The 20,250-nt window shown below is 38.6% G+C and overlaps 1 long non-coding RNA gene across 1 annotated transcript in view; it reads right to left on the reverse strand.

Moving 5' to 3' along the window:
• The window catches only part of LOC309853516, a 174,429-nt gene that overhangs the window by 135,519 nt on the left and 18,660 nt on the right, over positions 1-20,250 (reverse strand). The gene's annotated exons all lie outside the window — the stretch shown is intronic.

The following is a 20,250-nucleotide window of genomic DNA, read 5'->3' on the forward strand; positions in this document are numbered from 1 at the left end:
CTTTGCTAAAGGGAAAAACCACCTTAGCTTGGCAACAGTGAGGCCTCAAGTATCCTTATCTTCTTTAAGAGATGAAAGTCCTTTTAGACACCTCTCTTTTCTTTACCTCTCCTAGCTCCCAGGCACCCCTCACAGTCCCAGAGCAACAGCTCTTTCTACCTACTGGTCCTGTCCCCAGGCTTTAATAAAATCACCTTTTTGCACTAGGGTCTTGGCTCTCGACCTCACCAACATTCAAAAACTGCATCATAGGGAGATCCAATTCTGAAGAAGAGAAAGGTATGAACTAAGGCTACCGTCTTTGGGTCAAGGAATACTAGAAACTTTTATGCCACGAAAATGTTGACCCTGATTCCAAGTAGAACAACGTTTTTTCTGCAGGTGGAACAGTACTGTCAAAGCTTTTATACCTGACGTTAGTAACCATATAACTATAGGGTTTTGTTTTTACCACATTCGCTTTGCAGAAAAATTATTTGCCTAATGTTTCTTTGCTTAAAACACAAGTATCTGGAAAGTTATTTGTCTCGTCGTCATAGAAACCATCATTAAAATAATTCACCAACTCTACTTAATTCATCATTCCCTCCTTCAAAGCTGTCAAAAGAGGGCTCTTTAAAGAGAAGCAGAGAGTGTCTTACAGGAGAGATGGCGAGTGGGGTAGGGGGCTCAGAACTGGTTCCTCTGTGGGTTGCCCCATGCAGACCTACAGCTCCACTCCCTTCCAGCTCAGCGACTTCCCTTTCTTTTCTTCCACACCACTCTTTTCAATACGATCATTTAGGTTTATGAAAGGAATTTCTTCAGGGTGTGTGGTTATAGTGCAAATTTTGTAGGATCAGATCAAGCTTGTGAATAATACATCTGTCTGTGAATCAACTCCCCAGGGCATGTCCTCCTAGCTAAACCTCTGTAATGAAGCATTTGGCTGTAACTCCGTGAAGAATGTGGGGGATGTAAATATGTGTGGGTGGAGAGAGTGCAGAAGAGTTCACTCCGCAGCAAAACCATTTCCTCCGGGGTCAGTGTTGCATTCAAATGATGCTCGGAGAAAGCAGCTGCTGGTTTGCATGAGGTCAAATCCTAATAGTGTTTCTGAGCAGAGCAGGGAGCTGACTGACCCTAGCCAAAAATGCTGGCGTGAGCAAGATAATCACAAGGAGGGCTCACTTCTAGTTCTGCCCCTGCCAGCTTCATGACCCAAGGCAGCCCCTCTCTCCTCCAGGAGGTCCCCATCTGCGGTGTGAACCATCAAGACTAGTTACTCTCAAAGTTCTCTCAAAACAGAAGAAGCTCTGTGTGTGCACACATACGTGTGTGTGCACATGTGTGCAAAATTTCAAGCAGTAAAGGAGACAGAGCTGTTATTGTTTTTGAAATTTTACAAAAATATCAGCAATGCATTCCTTATGAACACGTTAGAGTCCTTTTTCCTTATAATGACAGTAATTTATAATTTTAATAATTTCTTCTAAGTATGGTCATCATGCAGTAAATGCATACGTATTTCTCATTGAATATAAGCTCCTTAAAGCTAGGATTCATGAATGCATTCACAACATCTAGCACAACATCTGGAACATACTAGGTTTTGAGGGAAATATTTGAGTAAATAAATAAATGAATGTACAAATGAAGATATGATCAAATAGAAAGTGACGCTTTTGAGCAATTTATAGATCTATCTACTCATGAGGTAGGAAAACTTGACTGTAATGCCAAGTCAAGTTTATATGAAGGTGACACTGGACAAGAAGCCACTGTCTTGGATAGGCTTCAGAATTTCTAAGGCTTAAAAAGTGTTCTCTCTTTTCCAAACATAGGCTCCCACAAAGACCACTGTTTGATGTCCCTGAACCTTACACCACTCAGGGACTAAAGTATATTTTCTGTTCTGTCAATTTCATGGTCATAGTAGCTGGGGGAAAACTGTTTCTATGGTTAATCTTGCAACCACTTACTCAGCCTCTATTATGTGTAAGGCCCTTTGCTGAGAGAAGTGGAGAATGCCAGGATGCATAAGAGATAATTCTAGCTATTACAAAGCTTGGTTCTCTTTGGAAAGATAGAACATTACCTATAAAAACTCTAACCAGGCAAAAATATATGTATCAAAATAGTAGTCTTAACGAGTTCCATGATGCACAAATGGGAAATAATATGTCGAAGTTACTGACCTACTACCACGTTTCTAGCACTGCGTCAATCACTTTTACCTCTATGACCTCATGAAGTCCTCACCATAACCATGTTACTTTATATTCATTCCAATATTCAGACATGGTAAGACCCAGAGATGTTTAAAGCAACTGACCACTTAGACGAAAGGAAGTGATAAAACAAAACTCTTCCAGTCTAGGATGGACACGGAAAGCTTCCTGGATAAGGGTGCCTTTAATGATGGAGCAAACTTACAAGGACAGAGATGAAGGGAGAGGGCCATTTGTAACAGAGAAGATAAAGCTAGAGACACAAATGTGAGTTAGATGTTGGTTTACTTAGAACGAGCTAAGTGTATCCAGGTAGGAGGATCCATCCATTGGTGAGGACCCTGAACTAAATAAAGAGTTGGCCCTTTATGCCCTATGTAACGAGCAACCACTGAAAGTCTGTGAGCTAGGGTATACCATTATGAAAGAGGTTTAGGAAATACAATCTCTTGTTTCTGTGCTACACAGGGGATGCAAGTATTTAGACAGAGATAAAAAAATATATTTAATTGGCTAGATATAAATGAATTAGCAGCTGAGAGCACATTATCCAGGCCCAAAGTTAGAATCCTCTCTTCCAAGCCCTTCATTCAGTAAATGAAGATTGCTTTTTCGGTTGGGAACACAGTCTTGGGAAGCAGAAGCACTGAGTTGTGGAGGTGGAGAGGAAAGTTGGCATGATACATGGCAGGCAAATGCAGAGAAGTCTCTTCATGCAAGTGTATTAATCTGCATTAATACCTGCATTGTAAAAGGTGTAGGCTGCAGACTTCAGTTATGATCAGTTGATTATTCTTAAACACACACACACACACACACGGAATCTGAGTGATAAAAAAGGACTATCAGAAAATAATTTCTTTCCTTGGGTGAACCAAGGTCAGAACCAGTAGCATTTGTATTTTGATACTCAGAAAAGAACACGTAACTGTCGTGATTACGAAGTTATATATATATTTTTAAATATATGCTCTTGGTTTTACTGAATGTAATTAAAAGGCTGTACCTAAAAGAAGAGAAGCTTGAGGGAGAGGAAACCAAACATGTTCCACTGCACGTTTCCAAGAACATAGGGTTTATAAAAATAATAGCCAAGTCTTTGTGATCACCACATGCCGAATGTAAAAACTTTACATTGATTAACTCATTTAATCCTACAGCAATATCATGGGGTAGTATTATAATACTATTATTATGTGGAAACTGAGAAACAGAAAGTTTAAGAAAACACGCCCCAGGCCACAGAGCAGCTAGTAGGTGGTAGGACTGGGGTGTTAGACCTAGGGAGTTGGTCTCCCAAGTCTTCATCACTCTTCTTCTTAATTCTATGCCCCTCCTTCTCAGGCACCCTCCTATACAAGTTGATGTGCCCAGTGGGGCTTACAGGCTAGTAATGAACCACCGGGATCATTGCCAATGTGAATCTGCGACTCTCGATCCAAGAGAACTTGGTGAGTTGCCGGCTGGGAGCAGGTGTCAAGATGGCTGGAGTAATAGAATGAAAGTCAGTGTGGTAGAGCAGAAAATGTTTGAAGCTGGAGTCTGAGGACCTGTGCTTGCTTTGAGGCTCCCTTACAAGGCCTCTGTCAAGTTACTTAGTCTCTAAGGAGCTTGAGTTCCTCAACTGCTAAAGAGAGATAAAAACTACTATCTGTATCATAAAGATGTTGTGAAGACTAAACAAGGATATGTGAAAACAGTTAAAAATCTTTAAAATCTTGGATTGACAATAAAGTGCTACATGAATACTGTTGTTAAAATATTTATTTAAATGGTTTTATCTTACCACCACTTTCTCAGAAAACAACAACCAGAAAAACCGACTCACCACAGGATCGCTCTTCATCTACCCCATGAGTTCAGGTGTCCCCAAGAGCTTTCCTAAACGTGCTTGCCTATTTCTCCAGATAGGCCCTACAGATGCAGAAGCCAGCAGTAGGTAGCTGCAGAGTGCACTGCTGTTGGCCTTTGAACCATGCTTCCTATGAAATTACAGATGCTCTTTTGGAAAACCTGCTATTTACGATCTTTTTTTTCTTAAGTCAGCCATTTAGAAAACTGTTCAAGCTTTGTTTTTCCATATTCACTCAAGCATCCTGAGTTAATGATCACTTCTATCATGTGTCAATCCTTGGGGAAAAAAAATAAAATTAATCTCTCTATAATTTGGGCTCCGGGTGTAAAGAATTAAAAATATATGGCTTCCTGTCTTAACCATCAGTTGCCTTAGTTTTAGAAGCTGATTGATAAAAATAAACTCCTAGACTTTTTCCAAGTCAATTAGGTGGTTACAAAATTCTCTTTTGTAGCTAATTTTCTCTTTTTGGGAAAAGGGAGCAAGGCGATTGCAGTTCAATGTGCATTGTATAACTTATAAGTGGCAAAAATCAACCATAATTAAGTTGATGAATGAATTAATTAATTTAGAGAGACTGTTTCTCAGGAAAGTCTATTCTTAATATTTGTCCTGCTGAGTAGCCTCTTATATTGTCGAAGATAAAAATGACTTGTTGCCACCGGAATTTATTTAAGTGCCGAGTTGTGCCCAACCAGTGTAACAAAACCATACCATCAGATTTAAATTTGAATATTTTATGAATTATTATTTCTCCCCCCTTCCCCAGTTTTTTTTTCAATCTAGAGGAATCAGTGACACAAGTCCAAGTAATTGGATAAGTAGTGAACTGGAAGCACTGGCATTACCCTAAATCATGCAACCATTTGTATCTGGACTTATAATTCTTTGAAGTGACTCCCTGATTTAAGTTCATTTTCCACTAGAAATTATTCACGCTAATATTCCCCCAAATTCCTGATTTTGAAGTCCTTCTAAGGACCATAGCCACAAAGAAACAATGTACCCGACATGTCCATGCCTTCTTGCCACATGGACCTGGGAAGGGTAAACATTGCTCTCGTTCTCCTTAACAAATATACATGGGAATTATGTGTAGTTAGTTAAGCATTAAGAACGCTTGTTCAAATTATATGTTTTTGTTTAAGATTTTCTTTATTTGAGAGAGAGAGAGAGAGAGCGAGAGCACAAGTGGGGATACAGGCACGGGGAGAGAGAGAAGAAGACTTTTCTGCTGAGCAGGGAGCCCAATGCTGGGCTGGATCCCATGAACTGAGCCAAAGGCAGGTGCTTAACCAACTGAGCCATCCAGGCACACAAATCCCTTTTTTATAAACAAGTATTTCTAAGGGTCATCTAATGTGCCATGAGAGTAACTAGGCTTTTCTCTCATCCTTTCTTTATAGAAACCTGCTGTGTGGGCTGATGTACACTGAAAGTTCTCATCACTGGTAGACTGAAGGTAGCAATATAAAGTTATAAATAATCTGAACTTAATTTTTAATATAGTTTCAGATGGGATTTGGGAGGAAAGGATACACATACAGACACCTGCGGTGTAAAGAATATAATAGAGAGCGCACGTAAATGTATTTTCTGCCGTGTTACCGGAATACTACTTGGAAGTTTCTGGAAGTAAAACAATCATCCCAGATCTTTATATTAACAATTATATAAAATATTAAAAATAATTCCCAGTTAAAATATCAGCTCTGAAGTATCTTCGAAGATAAATAATCATTGGTGCATTGTTACAATTTGGGAAATACTAGTGAAGGAGTAAGCTACATTACTCTTTGCAAATGCTCCCTCTACCCTTATCTCCAACATTATGAAAAATGATGAGAAACAAAAATCACTGAGGGATAAACATTTCTTTATTTTAATGTCTGACTAAACACTTTCCCACTGAGTCTTAGAAATAATACTATAAGAACTGAGGCAAGTTTGGCTTTTTTTTTTTCCTTTTATCAAGTATGACACTGGTATGGTTTTTTTGCTGCACAACAAGTTCCCTGGCCATGCTGTCTTCTAAATGCACCTGTGTAGTGCCCCAGCACATGTTCTTTCCAAGCCCTAGAACTTCACCCATAGTCAGAAGATTAAGATGGGCTCTCTCGGGTCTGTAGATCTTTGGACAAGGAGTGATTACATTTCACCCAGTGAGTAGCTAAGACATTTGATGAAATGCGCTCCTTATTTATTTTTTATTTTAAACTTTATTTTTAAGTAAACTCTACACACATTGTGGGGCTTGAATTCACAACCCTGAGATCAAGATTTGCATGGTTTCCTGACTGTGCCGGCCGAATGCCCCGACATGTGCTCTTTCAGTATGAGTTGAGTCATCCCTTCTTCTTTACTAGGCTCCTTGGCCTTTATGGGACAGCCATAGAGATTCTTCGAGGGGGATCAAGGGAGGAAATAGATTTTGGTCTCATGCATAACCTGACATAAAACCTTTGCTTGCTAAATAAAGGACAGAATGAACTCAAGTTACTCAAGTAACTCAAATTCTATGCTTCTCAGGATTCCTGTTTTAATTACACAAATAATATTAGAAAAATGTCTACCCTTGGGCCTGACATTTGGTAGACTCTCAAAAAAAAATGATGGCCGCCACTAGTATGACTACTTTGTACTCTTTTCACAATTTTATTGCAGTATTTGTCATCATCGTCTTCTCTACCATTTCCCTTCATAATATTTTTGCTATATCATCACATAGGTAGGCGTCTGGTAATCGTTTATAACCCAGCGGGAGACTACACCACACACATGCATAATTACAGGGCCACTAGTCCCTGAATGTCTAAAGCAACTGCTTAACAATGGTAGAGAACAATTTCCCACTCAAAGACTCTTCATCTGTTAGGATGAAAGTAAGTTGAAAAGCAGTCTTTTCAAATACGGTATTGTATAACAGTTTGTGTGTGTGTGTGTGTGTGTGTGTGTGTAGTCGCGTGCGTGCGTGCGTGCGCTCGCACGTGTTTTCCCCAGGTATTTACCAAAAAGGCTTAGGAGTAAATTCTTTAACCGAACAAAACTGTGAGCATGGAGCTGTATGAAAAGCTCAGTGTCTCTCACCTCCCTGAGGCTTGAGGGGAGAGGGGAGCTGTCAAGGCTTGGAATGAGATAGGACATAATAAAACTCATGCTTTGGGGTCAGTCCCCTGTACCCAGCACCTCATTAAGTCTGTATTAGAGGGGGAAAAGTTCAAAGACACTTCCAGAATACTAACCTTTTCATCTTTCCTTGTTACAAAATTGGCCTCATGTAGGGAAGGAAAAAACAAAATGAACTTAAACTTAAGATCCTTGCATGAAAATGGGTCAGTTTGCTTTTCAGGCTATTTATTCGACATGTTCATGGCTCATCACACTTAAACCTTTTCTATACATTTCTCACTTTAACTTCTTTCAAGAGTCAATCTAACTATAGGTCCCTCTGTCGGCTCCTTCCTCATATCTGCCTCTTTTCCAAGTCCCTGACCCCTTTTCTCTTCGAGCTTGGCCTATAGGCCTCCCTTGTCTCTCTTGCAACCTGTGCTGATGGCCGTCTAAAGAGGAAGTCAGCAGCAGGCACGCTACGTAGAAGTCCTTACTTTTACAAAATGCTGGCCACGGTACTACAGCTGTGACACCAAAAATGAATGAATGTTTACTGTGGACAGCTAATGTGAATAAAGACCTGATCAAAGGCAGTGAGAAAAAGAATGAATGAATGAATGAGCACTGTAGACTATATTATGATTCTGGGTACAACAGCAGGGAGGGAAGACCCTAAATATCTAGGACTAAAGAAGCATGAAGTTCAAACTTAAGTAACCAGAATGACTATCACCTGTGATTTTTTTGAGTGTATTATAGGAAATGCCCAGGGAGACTGAGATAACATGAGGTTACAAGGACAACTTTGAAATTCAAGAATAGACAATGCTGTCTACTTTTTACCGTAGAAGAGAACAGATCTTCTCTGCCTTTCAGAAGGGGCCGAGCAATTCCAGAGAAAGGTTTAGAGAAATCTGGGCAAAACAGTAGCCTATATATCACCAGTCTGGCCTGTTAGATCCAAAGCCTTTTCCTGTTCCCTCAGGAGCTGAGCTAGGTTAATGGAAAGAGACAGGAAGTGTATGTGTTAAGAGCAGCTACTGTGGGGCCAAACTCTTAAGTTCCAATCCAGGTCCCACCACAAACAAACAGATAACTTGTCAGTAAAGAAGAGTTAAAAATGGCACCTACCTTCCTAGGTTTGTTCTAATACGTAAGTGGGCTAATAAAGTTCTTCCATCACTACCGATGGTATGGTAAATGCTTCCAGGGCACAGGTGTATAGTGCAAGCTATCGTGATAGATGAATGCAATTTATTTGCATTTTATAAGATGAACCAAATAATGTCCCTTATATTCTGTAATTATTCATTTGCCCAGGGGAAAATCAGTAAGTTCTTGGTTTCTTTTTTCCAAAAAGCTTTCCTAAAGCATAAATGCCCATTTCAGGGCCTCCAAGCACCTCCTTCTTCCTGACCTCTGAAGTCAAAGCTTATTAGTTGTCCACATTGAGGAATTTCTTGCCAATTCTTAAGTACATGGAGTTGCAACAGTTAAGGAGGAGTAGAAGAATTATCAGCAGCGGAGCTATGGGACAACCTAGGCAATCACAGAAAAGGGATGATTTCATTGTAACAGCGAGCCTAAGCACTCGTAGGCTGGCATTTTTCTCCCAACCAGTAACAAAATCTGACATAGGACCCTAAGAAAAGGAAAACAACAACAAAAACTGTACCCACACATGCTGCCTTAAAATGTAAAACTCCTTCATTTAGGAACCCTTCTTTTTAACTCTCTGCGATGTCCACCTAGTCCTCCAATACAAGCAGAGATAGCACAAGCAAAAATCATGTCTTTACCTAAAATGTCCTATTTATTTTCTCTACCTCTAGACCTGAAAATGCCCATCTAATGTAACCAATGATGACTATGGCCACCGCTCCCTAAGCCATATAATAGACACTAAGTCAAGAGTTTTGTGTTTAAGAGCCTTACAACAATTCTAAGGTAAGTTAGTACTTACCCTCTACAACCGAATAACGGAAGCTGACTGCAGGTAAATGTGCCCAAAGCCACACAGAGTAAGTGAAGCAGTCTGTTTCTTCTAATTCCCATGTAACAAATTTACAGTTTTAATTATATTCTGCGATTGCCAAACCTTCTGGTTTCACCATCTGAGAAACAGATTCCCAAAATTAAGGTCCGTGTCTTCGGCAGGTCGATATTCTGAAGGGTGTATAATTTTTTTTTTTTTTCTGTTAGACTGAAAATCATCATTAACTCAGAATGTACTAAACATTGATCTCATTTCCAAAAGATGATGGATGTCCATGGGGGAATGAAAGAATCAGTCTTCTATGTACCATTTTAAAGGGGGTGAGGGAAAATTTTGGAAAGATAAGGCCTCAGGCTAATGGAAGATAATTGACATTTTCTTTTAGGAGTTGTTAATTAAAACAACATTAAATATTCCCCTACGATCTTTTGTCAGTCAATAGGATAGGCCACTAGAACTGCCACTGAGGGGCCTATCAAAGCCTATAACATTCTCCCAGAGTAGCTAATTACAGCCTTTTTAAAAGGTTTCCAATGCACTCACCAACATCTTTTTAAGAATTTGCTTCTATAAAACATTCAAATGTTAACAACCTGCCATAGAGAAGAAGCCATGTAGAAGCATTCAATCAACATCCTAAAGCATGTCCAGTCATCATTGCTTTATATAGGTCAAATCCTGGTTTCAAAAAGCCTATAAACAGATCCAATTACATATAAGAATATAATATATGACAAAGCAAGCATCATGAAATAATGGGTAGAGAAAATGTAATTAAATAAATTATGCTAGGGAAAAGGTTTAGCATCTCACTTGAAAAAGGAGATACTCAGTTTATACCACATAACCAAATAAAAGTTATTTAGGTAAAGAAAGACATGCAATGAAACCTACATTTATCAGGTCTGTGGAAGAACTATGGGATTTCTAAGACATTAAGCAAACTCAAAAAGGAAGAAGTCAGTCTATTTCTCTACATAAAATTAAACTTCTGAGGATGAAAAATTGCAGTGAAAATGGAAGACAGGAAAATTAACATGAAGTATTAAGTTATTAAAGTTTATATTATATAAAAGTCCCATTCACATAAATAAAATAAAAGCAAAGTATTAATAGCTAAATGGACCAAGACCAATAAAAAACTAATTTGTACAAAAGGAGTTACAACTGAGTTATTGGAAATGATGAATCTGACATCTCGAAGTCCATACTAAACTGAGTTATTGGCTCATGCTAATGAAAGGATGAACACTAAAGGACAATAAAAACTATAGTAAGGCAATCATAAGTCTGGGGTACTCATGATTTGCTTCTGACCCTTTGGGAAAAGATTTGACTTCATAATATAGGTGTCATAAAATTCATCAAAGCCTTTGACCAAGCCTTTGACCATCCCACATCCAGAAATTCATTCTACAAGAAGCATACTAAGATAATAAAGAAATATACTTATGGAAGATATTTTATAATATTACTTATCAAAAAGGGAAAGAAACAGTTTGTATGTCTATCAGGAGGGACTGATTAAGCAAATTACAGGCATATAACCAACTAACAGAGTATGTAAGAAGAATAAGTAGCTGCATGGACCAATGCTTGTGATTTCACAGTAATCAAAAGACAGCATGGTACTGGCACAAAAACAGACACATAAACCAGTGGAGCTGAGTAGAGAGCCCAAATATGGACCCTCAACTCTATGGTCAAATAATCTTCGACAAATCAGGAAAAAATATGCAGTGGAAAAAGCCAGTCTCTTCAATAAATGGTGCTGGGAGAAGTGGACAGCTATGCATAGAAGAATGAAACTCAACCATTCTCTTACACCATACACAAAGATAAATTCGAAATGGATGAAAAACCTCAATATGAGACAAGAATCCATCAAAATCACAGAGGAGAACATAGGCGGTAAACTCTTTGACATCTGTCACAGCAACTTCTTTCAAGACACATCCCAAAGGCAAAGGAAACAAAAAAGAAAATGAACTTTTGGGACTTCATCAAGATCAAAAGCTTCTGCACAGCAAAGGAAACAGTCAACAAAACAAAGAGGCAACCCATGGAATGAGAGAAGATATTCACAAATGACACTACAGACAAAGGGTTGATACCCAAGATCTATAAAGAACTCCTCAAACACAACACACACAAAACAGATAATCACATCAAAAAATGGACAGAAGACACGAACACACACTTCTCCAAAGACATACAAATGGCTAACAGACACATGAAAAAATATTCATCATAATTAACCACCAGGGAGATTCAAATCAAAACCACACTGAGATACCACCTTACACCAGTTAGAATGGCCAAAATTTACAAGACAGTAAATAACAAGTGTTGGAGAGGATGTGGAGAATGGGGAACCCTCTTAACACTGTTGGTGGGAATGCAAGTTGGTGCAGCCACTTTGGAAAACAGTGTGGAGTTCCCTTATGTAATTAAAAATAGAGCTACCCTGTGACCCTGCAATTGCACTACTGTGTATTTACCCCAAAGATACAGGTGCAGTGAAAAGAAAGGCCATCTGTACCCCAATATTCATAACAGCAATGGCCACAGTCACCAAACTGTGGAAAGAGCCAAGATGCCCTTCAACAGATGAATGGATAAAGAAGATATGGTCCATATATACAATGGAGTATTATGCCTCCATCAGAAAGGATGAATACCCAACTTCTGTGTCAACATGGATGGGACTAGAGGAGATTATGCTGAGTGAAACAAGTCAAGCAGAGAAAGTCAATTAGCATAGGGTTTCTCTTATTTGTGGATCATAAGGAATAATACGGAGTACATTGGGAAATGGAGAGGAGAAGTGATATGGGGGAAATTGGAGGGGGAGACAAACCATGAGAGCCTATGGACTCTGAGAAACAAACTGAGGGTTTTGGTGGGGAGGGGGATGGTGGGTTGGGTGAGTATGGTGGTGGGTATTAAGTGCTCCACATATTGCGTGGAGTACTGGGTGTGATACAGAAACAATAAATTTTGGAACACTGAAAAAATAAAATTAAATTAAAAAAGCATTCAGAGTGGGAAAAAATATATAATCACTTCTGGAGGAAAATACAGAAAAACAAGAGTCTGTTTCTTGGAATGATAGGATTCTGATGATCTTCCCCCATTTAAAAATTTATGTTCTTGTGATATTTTGTATGTGATATTTTGTATGATATTTTGTATTTTGTATATAGATATGGTGTTTTCATAGAGGAGATTTTTACCGTAATTAAAACCTTGCCAAAATCATTGTCACCCCCTTCCTTGTGTGCCAGATTAACTTATCATATAGGAGGGCTGAATGCAAGCCTCTTTAGAGCCAAAAGTGGTAGGGTAGTGGTTGAGATATTGATCTGGGGTACTGTTTATGAAATAATACATTTTTCTTTGCCAGTCCAATATTCCGTACTGTTTATAGTAAATGGAATATCTGAGGATTTTTCTGCAAAAAGCACACAATTGGATACTTAACAGCCCAGTAAAAGAAAGGCAGTTGTATTGTTCTAACTAAATTATCCATCATTGGAACTTTATTATAACTCTAGGTTTCTACATAGTCATGGACAGAGACATAGAAATGGACACAGTATACTTAAAAATACACCATTTGTAGTTTGAAATGGATTTTTATCCATTAAGTTGAAGAACATGTGTCATGTCTTCTTATTTCTGGAACAAAATGAATGAATTACAAGAGTAGCTAATATTTATTGAGAATTTAGTATTTGTCAGCCTATGTGGAAACATTAGCGTTACTATATTGTCACAATTATCTCCATTTTACAGATAAGGAGACTGAGGCACAGAGAAATTAAGTATGCCTTATATGCTGTACAGCTATAAAAAGCAGAACTGGGAACCAATTGAGTCTTATATCTCATAGCTACTATTCTGTAAAGTGCTCTTCTTCCTTTGCAATAAAGTTTTTATTTAAAAACTTATGGTAGCTTACCTATAATCTACAAAGTACAGAATTTTACTAATTCTTATAAAATGGTTAATATTGCCTTTGCGGACATTTCCAGGAAACATGAGTGAATTCTATCCACCCTCACCTACTGACTACAGAATATCAACAACCCAAGCCTCAGTAATTCAGGACTTTCTGTTTTACCAACTTCCAAGTGCCTCGTGGTCTAATCGCATTATTAAGATGGAAGAAAGTATCCTGAGGCTCAGTACTCTCTCTTGTACTCTCTGGATTTGTACTCACAGACAAGGGAGGCTTTTTAAATCTCAATTTCCTTATTTGTCAGATCAGGATAATAAAAATCACAAAATTATAAATTTGTAGTGGGGGATTGAATGAAATTGCATATGCAAAGTGCCTAGCCTAGTGTCTGATATACAGTAGGCACTCAATATTTAAAGAAAAATATCTAAACTTTCTCAATTGTTTAACACACACCTACTGAGCTCCTAATTTGTTATGTGAGTCAGTCTTGCTGCGAGATGGAGATGTAGCTGTGAGTAGGACAGAGGGACATCCCTCCCTGATGGAGTCTGGGTTCTTCTGAGCATAGGAGAAAATGGGAGAACATAGAAACTATTCTTAGGAACAAAGGAAACACATACTTAATTCACAACTTCACTTGCTTCAATAAACAATTGCTCTGATGCATGGATAGCACTAATGGCTCAATAACAACCACTGGATAATGAGGCAAACCATTTATTGAGAATGGAAGTGTCAACACAGGCATAATCTACTAATATGTTAATTGTTGACGGACATTTGCTGGTTCATAGAAATTCACCTTGTCACCGATACAAATGTCATTTGTTATAGCTTGCAAATTTCCATACAGGCAGGGATTACTTCTAAACCAGACTGCACAACTCCTTGTAGAGTAATTAATAAATATTCATGATGCTGATATTGCTGCCAATGATGACAGATTTTATACATTAGAAAGAGAGCATTCTAAAGATGAGGATGTTAATCTTATAAGACAAAGACATTTTCATACCAGTTCCAATATCCCAGGAGGCTTTCAATGCTATAGCATGTAACTCTTTTTTTTTTTTTTTTCCTTTGGGTTACTTGTACCTCTGGGAAATATGAAGTCATGCCCCAGGAAATATTTGTATCAGCTTATACTTTAAAGACTTACCTACAGACCATATATGCTTTCAGTACATAATACAGTTTCTATGTAAGCATTTGGAATTGTTGTTCTCCTTCAGATCAAGGCTAAATTAAATCTAGATTTGATTTTCATTTTGGATTCCACAAAAAAAGACTTTTTTTAGTTTGAATATTTTCATATTTATGCTCGCTGTGCCCTTGCCCACCACACACACTCATCTACACCATTATCGACCTAGTACCTCTTACTGTGGGTCAGGTACCATTCTGGGCCATGGGCACACGGTGCTTTGGGGAACAAATATCATTTCAGCTTTCATGGATTTTCATATCTCCTGGGAAATATAATAAATAGATAAACAAATTCATAAGTAATTGTCAATTATGAGAAATAATCAGTGTGTTATGATAAAATTGGGTCAAGAAAAGTTATTTTAAGGAATTAAAATAATTAAGAGCTAAAAAAAAGAGAATGGACCCATCATGTGAAGAAATGTGGGAAAAGATTTAAGATGGAAGGAAGAGAAAACCCTAGGGAACATCAGGGGTTGAGATATGCCTAAAGGTTAGTGAGCAAGAGAGTGAATGAACACAGAAATGAAGAAGGAATTCGACAATGCTTTCTCAGTTAGTGCTCCCTGACTCATTCATTCTTTGTAAGTGGGAAAATCACTAGTCTGAGCTCTTATTGTCTCCAGGATGAGAGAGTGTTGGAGACTCAAGCATGGAATCCAAGCTGCAGACTCTCTTCCACTCTTCGTCTGTAGGACCTGCTGAATCCTTTTTCTTCCTGGACATGGATGCTGTCCTTCTCGAACAACCTGTGATTGACTCACTGACTCAGATTTGGGCTCCTAACACTCATGGAAACATCTTCCATTAGAATCCCACCTTAGTTCTATGGTGTGATTTCATTCCTCTCAGCACATATGCCCTTTACATAGAATATCTGAATTTAGATTCATATCATTTGTACATGAGGTTTCCACATCAGAGGTTTATAACCTTTAATCTATTATACAGGTTTGACGGCAGACTTTTTTTACCTTCTTTGCCCAGTTCAATGTCAATAGTGAAGAAGTTGTCTCTTGGGGTAACTCAATTCACAGTATCCTTAGGATTTACTACTTAGATGAACAAGTTAATGGATAAATACAAAAATAAAGAGTTATAATCTCTAGTATGCATAAATATACACATACATGTGCACTCCTATAGTATGTATGTATATGTATGTGTGTACATGCAGTGTATATTCATATCCCACACAACTGTTAGAGATTTCCTATTTATCCACCCACCCAGCCATCCATCTATACATTTTTTTCTATCCACCAATCTAGATGGATGTAGGGAAGCAGGGACACCTCAACAATCAACAGTTAGCGAGAAAACAACAACAACAGTTTGGGAAAATGCTTTATCACAAATATTAAAGAAGCAGAGGTAAAGATGTGCTTTAGATATGCTCTTTTTTTATCATGATTGTTTACAGCTGTCCATGCTTACTGGTAATAGGAGTAAAAAGGAAGAGCAGCTCTCAGGAAGAATGTCAGAGTAATGGGACATCAGTGAGTGCACTGGGAGAAAAAAAAAAAAAAACTTAGAAAGGGGTGCTCTGCTAAGGTGATTTGCTTTGGCACTTGCTGGGGAATATAGATAAGATGGGAAATGCCAAAAGTAGTTGGCAGTGGTAGACGACGGGTATAAATGCTACTGGACTCTGTGCTCCCCAACCTGAAATCGGGTATATATAGGGGCAGAGGGAGGCAGTTACTGTGCCTGACTCATCTTAGTACAGCTGAGTAAAGGACGTTTTCTGAAAGACAACTGCAATCGGCTATTTCCTTAACAAGGCACTGAAAAATTTAGAAAGAGGCAGACAGAAGAGGCTATATTTATGCTGTTTCTGTTCATTTCATGCAATTCCTTGAACTTGCTTAAAAGACAGGAACTACGTTAACAACTTGAATTTGTGAACTCTAATTAGAAACAAATAAATCAGTACTTTTTCTACATCCTGTTTTCTGATGTATAAGATATACTTACCAATTTAGTGCTACGTAAACACTGAAACAAGTCACGGATGCTCATAAGCAAACAAAAAACAACAACAACAACAAAAGCCACAGTGTATCATTTCAAAAGAGAGACTTTTAAAATTGGTTTGATAAATTTTAAAAGTATATGCGTTCCATTCTGTTAACAACAATAAAACAAATTATATATCTGCAACTTTTGTGTGTGTGTAGACATTTTGGTGGGTAAAAGCTTTTTGAGACCCCTGCTGACAGCAGAGGAGAACTACACCCAGGTTGCCCTTAACTAGAAACTGAATATATAATTTTCCTCATTAGCCTACCACCTTAAATATATGCCACTTGCAAAATACGTGAGATACATCACGATAAGATGAATGTGGAAAGGTGAGTTCCTTGAAAGAAGGCGATATTTTACACATAGGGGTTTTCTTTTTGCTTAAGGTCTACAGGTCTCCTAAATAATTACATCTAACATAATAGAAAATTGCTATTTTTTAAACATGAAAAATTGCATAACTCTTTAGCAGTATACACCTTCTGTGAGAATAAGGATATCTAGAACTTTCAAAGGTAACGTGATATTCTAATAAAGAATGAATAACAATGCTAATTTTATCTGAAAAATACATTCATTTCTCCACAATTTTATTGAGGGTATATATTCTGTGTTAAATAATGTTCAAATGTTAGAAACATAGTTGTTTATACCAGTCAAGTACATGGCTTTCAAAAAATAACATTCTTTGTGGGGGGGGGCAGATAAACAATTACATAAGATGATTTCAGATTGCAAGGATGGTACTAAAATATTACAACATGGGGGGCGCCTGGGTGGCTCAGTGGGTTGAAGCCTCTGCCTTCGGCTCGGGTCATGATCCTAGGGTCCTGGGATCCAGCCTCGCATCGGGCTCTCTGCTCAGCAGGGAGCCTGCTTCCTCCTCCCCCTCTCTCTGCCTGCCTCTCTGCCTACTTGTGATTTCTGTCTGTCAAATAAAATAAATAAAATCTTTAAAAATAAATAAATAGGGACACCTGGGTGGCTCAGTTGGTTAAGCAGCGGCCTTCGGCTCAGGTCATGATCCCAGCGTCCTGGGATCGAGTCCCATATCGGGCTCCTTGCTCCGCAGGGAGCCTGCTTCTCCCTCTGACTCTGCCTTCCACTCTGTCTGCCTGTGCTCGCTCTCACTCTCTCTCTCTCACAAATAAATAAAATCTTTTAAAAATAAATAAATAAATAAATAAATAAATAAATAAAATATTACAGCATGGAAAGGGGATAGTGTAATAAGAAGGCAACTGTAAGGAGAGTGGTCAGGAATTGTTTCACTGAAGAAGTAATATGTGAGCTGAAAGTTATAGGGTGTCAAAAACCCATAGCTATGCAAAGATTTTAAGTAGACAGAGCATCCACTGAAAGATCTGGAAGGTAAAGGCAAAGGATAATTATGCAAATACAAAGATTATACGTAATGGGAACAAAGCTTGGCTCAGCATTCGCTAGGGCTCTAATTAGAATCCCTGCATTCTCTTGAAGGTGTGTAGGTAGAGTAAAAAGATCAGGGTCTTTGGAATGAGACGAGCAAAACCCGGGAAAAGTCCTAAGGATGCCTTAGAGAAATCTTGGACAAGTTTCTGAGCCTCTCTTAGACAGCTGCCTCATCTCTAAATTGTTGAAATCCATACCCACTCAAAAGATTTTCGGGGCGCCTGGGTGGCTCAGTGGGTTGAGCCACTGCCTTTGGCTCGGGTCATGATCTCAGGGTCCTGGGATCGAGCCCCGCATCGGGCTCTCTGCTCAGCAGGGAGCCTGCTTCCTCCTCTCTCTCTGCCTGCCTCTCTGCCTGCTTATGATCGCTCTGTCAAATAAATAGATAAAATTTAAAAAAAAAAAAAAAAGATTTTCTTGATGATAAAAACTGAGGGCATGTAAGAAGTCTAAGCAGGTGCTTGGCAATTTCTTATTACCCTTTCCTCTGATTCAAGGGTTTCCCCGAGTCTCACCTTACTAATACGTCTCAGCTTGTCTATGAGAGACAACAAGATGCAGTTAGTAAAAATATCCAAAGGGCAGGCAGTTAGGTGTGAAAGTGAATTAGTGAATATCCAAGGGCAAAGATGCCATTGCAGTCTTCTCTGTAAACCTTAGGCCTAACACAGGCACTGACAGAGAGTAGGGATAAACACTCATTAAATAAAAACAAGACTCAGAAATCACAACCATTAGGTAATCCACATGAGACAGTATATGGCCCAAAAGTCATGTGAAAAGAAGCCTAGGACTTAATGATCTCAGTAGCTCACAAGCACTCTAATGATCTATGAGACTATGACCTCACTGCTTTGAGCCATGAAAACAATGATGTGACTAAGTCACGCACAACCACAAATCCTTAAGAAGTAGCTTTTGCTAAGAGGAATGTTAAAATCTTAAGTTAAAGAAGGCCACGCGTATCTCAGCGTACCTACAGGAATATGAGTTCAGCTCTTCCCTAATTCTGGGCCACGGTGATAATGAAAAACACTCTGAATATTTTCATAAAGGTAAGCTTTTTCAATGTAAAGGGTTTTCCCTTCATTTTGAGATTATGTCTTTCCTGTGTTTTCAGAATGAAAATGTTCTTACATTCATGAAATTCTAGTGATAATAAATGGAAATGTTTTCTTGAACATTTATGGAAAAATAATAAATTGTAGCTCATAGAGAGTAGTACATCAATTTTATTTTACATGCAATCTATCCCCAAACACATGTGGGAACTTCTGGCATAGATAAGCTAATGAAGCATCTACCCAAGGAAGGAGAGGTCTCATGGGAGTTTCATGAGGGGCACAGGTTCAAAGATACGGGGCAGAAGGGACATAAGAGAGAGCAGAAGAACATCTGAGGCAGAAGTTACATTACGAATAACAGGTCCTATGCAAAACGGACCAGCTAAAGACTAGATATAATCAAGTCCCCCTCCTTTCATTCAGGGGAAGATGGGAGACAATGAACACGTGGTAACTAGGAACTCCTGTCCGTCAAAAAAAAAAGTGGGTTGAGTGAGAAGGACAGAAGCAAAGACTGGTTATTTGAAATTTCTACATTGTTGCCGAGTTCTGACCACATTTCTCAAGATGTAAGTGGGAAAAGATAAGACCCCCAAAACGCCAGAGCAGAGAGAGATGGAAGGGGAAAAAGGTGATTATTCCAGGTGAGTGCCCTGAGCATGTCTTAGCACAGAATTGGTCAGGATTCCTGGCTCTCCATGGGTTCAAGTTCAAGGGCAACTTCGTACTTCACTCCCTCAGTTCTCTAACATCGTCTTAAGGCAGCTTGATGAGATAAATGATAGCTCTTTAAGCCTTCTCTTCCTTAATTTCTTTTTAATTGCTTGCTGCACACATCTTCCATGCAAACTAAGAGCATGCTTATCTTCCCTCATCAGATATACCAGGCAGCGTTCTGTCTGCACTTGTGTAATCAGATTGCACTACAATCACTTCTACTCCCTGACATACTACTAAGTATTCTTCATCTATTTTTGAGTATTATATATCCTGAGTACTTAGGCATGTGCCCTTTTCATCCACTAGACCACATCTTGAAGGGCCTGGCTGCAATTCCTCTCTCCAGGAAATCTCTCCAGGAAAGCATCGAGGTTGGATTCAAATTCTAGCTCTACTGCTAAGTGGACCTCTGAGTGTAAGAAGTCATTGAATATATTTGTGCCTATTTCTTCATCTGTAGGGGATAATAGATTGATGTTCTTTAAAGGGCTTTGTGAGATTAAACAGTTCTTTAGAAGAGGAGCTGATATTTAGTAAGTCATCAATAAATGTTAGCCACTGTTGTTAGAGGGGGTGTTGTTAAAAGTATAAGCTCTAGAATGATTTTTCCTGAGAGCAACTCCCAGCTCCATCATTTCTCAGATGAATGACTTTAAGCAAATTGC

This window comes from Mustela nivalis (assembly GCF_964662115.1).
Source record: "Mustela nivalis genome assembly, chromosome: 1".
In the NCBI taxonomy this organism is placed as follows: Eukaryota; Metazoa; Chordata; class Mammalia; order Carnivora; family Mustelidae; genus Mustela; species Mustela nivalis.